The 5,740-nt window shown below is 42.1% G+C and overlaps 1 protein-coding gene across 3 annotated transcripts in view; it reads left to right on the top strand.

The window, feature by feature from the left end:
- The first annotated feature begins 222 nt into the window (after nt 1-222).
- LOC112147851 (RNA-binding Raly-like protein) overlaps nt 223-5,740 on the top strand; it is a 36,980-nt gene continuing 31,462 nt past the window's right edge. For 2 of the 3 annotated variants that reach the window (XM_024274496.2, XM_024274495.2), the window contains exon 1: nt 223-475. The gene's annotated coding sequence lies outside the window, so the exon portion shown is untranslated. The remainder of the gene's footprint in view (nt 476-5,740) is intronic. The other variant, XM_024274498.2, reaches the window with a different exon arrangement.

Below are 5,740 nucleotides of genomic sequence, written 5' to 3' on the forward strand. Positions count from 1 at the left end.
AAAGAAAGAAAAGTGAACATTTGGAAGATATAACACATGGTCAAAAGACCCAAACAAACCTCATTAGTTCTGATTTTTTTTTTACCAAATGTGCAAGAATGCATTTTTAAAGTTTGTAAAATTAGTTTTAAACACATAAAAAGTACATATTAAGTCTTATTTCTGAAAGAAAAAAATCGAATATTTTTGTTTCTTTTTGAAATTGTTTATGAGGAGAACGTCACGTGAGGAGCTCCTCCGCCAGCACCTCCTCCATGGTTCCTCCTCAGATCCGAACCTCCTCACGGAGGAATCAATGAGTCTCCCGGAGAGGCTCCCGCGCGCCCCTCTGGCCGCCCCCCCACCCGTCACGTGACTCCGCCACCGGCAGCGCAGAGAGGACGCAGAGGCTCGGCGCACACACGCCCGCACGCGGCCAGCCTGCTCCGCTCCGCCACACCGCCCCGCTCCTTTTTAAACGCGGTCCTCGCGCGCGGTGAGTACCTGCTCCTCCGCACACCTTCACGCGCTCGCGCCTCCGCCTTTGGCGCCTTTCCGCGTGCGCCCGTTGGCATCCCGGATGCGGAGCGCAGCTGCTCCTCCGCGCAGACGCGTCAGCGCTGCGCCGCGCGCTCCACGCAGCTTTCCCGCCTCTGCTGAGGCTGCTCGTCCTCCAGCTCCCGGTCATGATGTGAATCTTTTGTCTTGTTTGGGGTTTCTGTGGTGTGGGGGTCTCTCTGCTGGAGGATGGTCTGTCACACTTTTGATTTTCACCCGAAAGGATTTTACGAACTTTGAGTTTGTTTCTGTCTTTCTTTTGTCTTATTACTCATCTTTACTTAAGAACTTTTTCTTCTTCTGGGCTGTTTGTCTTGAGAAAAGCTGGACCCGATCTTCATCTGCAGTGATGAAAGTTCGGCTTTTATGGAGATTTTTCCTTCAGATTCGTCTTTTGATGCACACAAGGCAGCATGTTTGATGAGAGCCTCAGCAGGAGGTGCTCTGTCCTCCTCACACATGGACCTCATGCAGGGACTGAGGGATCACGTGATCCAGGATGGATGTGAGGCTCTTCTGGGGTTCAGGACCGATTCTGCAGAAACTCATTATGCAAATGAAGCCTTTGATTAATAGCTTGACCTTGTGCAGGCGCCGTCCTGCTCCGACCTGCAGGTGACAAACCCAGACCCGCCCGAGCTTCTCCCTTTAGCATGAGTAAAAAGCCTCCGTAAAATCCTTGGAAAGTTAGTTTTCCCACCTCGGCTGAGGAAGACAAACCTTTGGTTCTCCAGAGAACGTCTGACGGCGTTCCAGCCTTCAGACTCTGCAGGTCAGGGAGCAGGTGGGGGAAGCCAAGCATGAAATGTGCTGCTATGCAAACAAAACTTATCTCTGAGTGGGGATGGAGGCAGAGGCTGGCTCCAGCATATCCAGCCCATAATACTCATGCACGGAATTCCTATCAGCTCAGAGACTGAAGCAGAGGAAGTTCTCTGTGTCAGCATCGTTCCACCTCCTGAGCTGATCACTGACCCTCAGCAGGTGAAATCCAGCGTTTTTCCTGAAACCGTGAACTGCAGACGCCACCGTCTCCTCCTGATGGAAACGTTGGACAGCAGCTCCAGCAGGTCACAGAAGAGATCGAGACAGGAGTGTCAAACTCAATCACACGGGGGGGGGGATCCAAAACACACCTGAGGTCCAACAGGATAAACATTTATTGAACCCTCTAAAACTACATTATTAAAACTTTAAAAGGTAACTTTTGAACATAATTATGAACTAGATATATAGCATTATTGCTAGTGTGAATGCTGGAAGCTGAATTTGGCTGCTGAAGATGCTGAAATCTTCTTCTTCTTCTTCTTCTTTTCCTTTGGGCTTTTCCCTTCAGGGGTTGCCACAGCGAATCAGTTCCCTCCATCTAAGCCTGTCTTCAGCATCCTCCACTCTAACACCAGCCACCTTCATGTCTTCATTCACTGCATCCATAAACCTCCTCTTTGGTCTTCCTCTAGACCTCTTTCCTGCAGCTCTAGATTCAGCATCCTTCTACCAATATATTCACTGTCTCTCCTCTGAACATGTCCAAACCATCTCAGTCTGCCCGTAGGTCTGATTCGCATATTTGATTTGGCAAGATTTTACGTCGGATGCCCTTCCTGACACAACCCTCTGTATTTATCCGGGCTTGGGACCGGCACAATGAGACCCTGGCTTGGGCCCCCTCATGGCTACATTGCTGAAGATGCTGAAATCGATAGCTGAAAAAACTGAAACTTACAATCAGCTAAAATATTAGCTAAACTCTGAAATAGACTAAAAAATTGTAAAAACACCTAAATTAGCCAAAACAGCTAGTGTGAAGCTGAAATACTAGTTAAACCCTATATAGCAGAAAAAAACTTAAATGTGGCTAAATTGGCCATAAGCTAGAATGAATTTGAAAAAATAGCTAAAATCCAAAATAAATTAAAAAAACACCTAAATTAGCCAAAACAGCTAGCATGTAGCTGAAATTTTAGCTAAACTCCAAAATAGCCTAAAAATCTTAGTAAATTCCAAAATAGTCCAAAAAGCTAGCAGAATGTTAATTTTTAAAACTGTGAAACTTTAACATTTTAACATAATTCTGAATAATAAAGAAACAGGAATATTATTCCAGAATAAATCAACTTAAACCTTAAATAACTTTCAATATTTTACTCTCCATAAAAATATATTTTGTCAAAATTATACAAGTTAGAAATGAGCTCAAGATAACATCGGCTCATTAATAAGAATAAAATAAAATGATGTGGAGGGCCGGATAGAATTACTAGGAGGGCCGGATCCGGCCCCCGGGCCTTGACTTTGACAAATGGATTAAGGGATCAGATCCTCCCGCCTCCTCTCATATCCCGACATGTGAAGGATCAACAAAGAGAAAAAGAACTTGAAGAAAGATGATTGGACAGGAGAGTTCTTTATCAAATCCACCTTTAGCACAGAAGTCTCTCCTCCATTACGCATGTGGAGCATAAGCTGCTCCTCTCTGCTGTTGCTGCACGTCCAAATCCAGATCCACATCCGCCGTTCAGAGACTTGATGAGGCTTCACTCCCACAAAGCAGCAGATGAACACCTGACACTCAGTTCTGCTGCGAGACGTTCGCAGCATCAGTCGCCTTTCATCCTTTTCAGAGACGGGTTGATTTCAGCACCACGGACAGCTGCCAGCACTTCATTACTCTGACAGAAGGAGCCGGAAGATTCCCGCCTGGAAGTCAGGAGTGTTTCCACTCATGAACCCCCCCAGCCTCACACAGATCTGTGACTGATCCCCCCGCCTGGACCACAAGCCGCCAATCATCTGCTCCCACGAGCGGCTCCTGCATGCTGGGATACAGAATGGAGACCGATGCTTCTGATTCCAACAGTAAATGTCGTTTTTTATGAAAAACACAAGTTTAACTAATTTATATAACACCTTAAAGTCTCATTAGTTGTCACACAAATAGATGTGTGAAATGTATTCTCTGCATTTAACTCCTCCCCTGGGGGAGTGGTGAGCCTCAGACACAGCCGCGCTCAGGAACCTTTTGGTGGAGCCAAGGGATCCAGCTCCACTGAGGGGGGGTCACAGGGGCTGCCAGGAACAAACACCATCACTTCTGTTTTTTATCATTAAAACTCTTTACCTGCTTAACCAAATGTAGAGCACTTTTACAAAACGTCCTCTTAAAACATTGATGTGAGTAAAGCTGCCTCAAATGATGGTTTTAATCGTCGAATGATTGGTAGTTGATCCCTGCTGACATCTCACTACCCAGAACCACATCTGCTGCACTGAGACTATTTTATGTGACACTGGGAGTCTTTTATTTTGAAAGGACGTCATATTTAATCCCCCCATAAAAACAGTTCAGCTCAACAAAAGTGAAAACATTTCTACTTTGAATGGAATCGGAAAACAGTTTTTAGTAGAAAATAGTATTTCAAGTTTGAAACATCTCATTAGACTCTGAATGAACAGTTCAGGTAAATTCTTTTATCTGAACCTCATGTCAAAGTCAAGGCCCGAGGGCCGGATCCGGCCCTCCGGGTAATTCTATCCGGCCCTCCAGATCATTTTATTTTATTGTTATTAATGACCCGATGTTATCTTGAGCTCATTTCTAACTTTTATAATTTTGACAAAATATATTTTTATGGAGAGTAAAATATTGAAAGTTATTTAAGGTTTAAGTTGATTTATTCTAGAATAATATTCCTGTCTTTTTATTATTCAGAATTATGTTAAAAAGTTACAGTTTTAAAGTTTTAAATGTAGTTTTAGAGTTTTCAATAAATGTTTATCCTGTTCGACCTGCGACCTCAGGTGTGTTTTAGATTTTGGCCGCTTGTTGGATGGATTTGACACCCCCGACTTAAACAGAACCAATTTAGATTTTTATTATTCTTTTGGAAACGATAACTAAAAATGTCTTAAACAGAGAAACTCTTTATTCTAAGCAACAAAACCCAAATGTCTAAAGACATAACCAATTCAAACATAAGGTTCTGTCATTTTGGGTCTTTTGTTTCTTTTGGTGTCATTTTAATTTGTTCAGATGTTAGAGAGAATAGAAATACACTTTCCATCAAACTCCTTTTGACATGCGACCTTTGACCCTACACCATCAATCAAACTAATTTAGGTGACAGACGCTTCATATAAATTCTATATAAAATGCATATAAAGCCTTATGTCACTTATGCCAAGATTTTGTGTTTAAAGTGACGACGCTGACCGCGTTCATCGTGGCGATGTGATGAATCCCAGAGAAGCGTTTTGATACGAGTCTTGATCCTTTAGATCCCCAGTTAGACGCCGACAACGTCTGAGTTCATTTGAGACTTTGAATTTTATTGTTTGATTTTGTTTGTGTTTTGCTCCTTGTGTTGTTGTGAGTTTCTCACAAAGTGGATTTAAGCTTTATCATTAAATAATTAAACAGACAGTTCATCATTGATTGTGTTTGTTGGTGGAAATCAAGAACAGCAGGTTTACTGAAAACTGAAAACGTAATATTGTTTTTTTTTTTTTTAATTACTACAATTTTAAAAAGTGAATTTAATTTACCTGCACCATATTTTAGGCTGTGAAGCTTCAAAATACATCAGTTGTTCGATCAAATTTGTATTGAAGTTCTCCGTATACTTGGTTTATGAAATATTACATTAAATTAACATGAACCTTAAATAAGAATCATAACAACACTGTTGGGAGATGAGTCTCTTTTAATATTTATTAAAAATTCAGACGATATTTGAAGCAAACTTATCGGCTGTTTTCAAAGGTTATATTAGAGTTTATTAATGTATATTGAGCCCATGACTGATCCAGAATCTACAGAGAACTTCTTCTTTTTCTTGGATCACCTGAGACGTTCCATCAGCTGTTGTTCCTGCTGACGGCAGACGGGAGCTTTTCTCAGAAAACTCATTAAAGAAAAGATGAAGTCTGAATTTGATTGACCCGTCGCGTCTCGACAGCTGAGCTGTTCAGCTGCAGAGCCAGAACCCGACCTCTTTGCAGAACCACAAGCAGCAACTCTTGTTTAAACTTAAAAAAATATATATCTCTATTTTATAACATAAAATAAATATAACATCATTGCCTCACCTGCTGCTGTGAGTCAGCAGTTTGAAAACGGAGCGTAATTGGTGGTCAAAGAACAGTCAAAAAAGTCTTAACAGGAGTCCTCAGACCTTCATGTGAGGGCCTCATAACTGCTTTC

Source organism: Oryzias melastigma, linkage group LG17 (assembly GCF_002922805.2).
Source record: "Oryzias melastigma strain HK-1 linkage group LG17, ASM292280v2, whole genome shotgun sequence".
Lineage (NCBI taxonomy): Eukaryota > Metazoa > Chordata > Actinopteri > Beloniformes > Adrianichthyidae > Oryzias > Oryzias melastigma.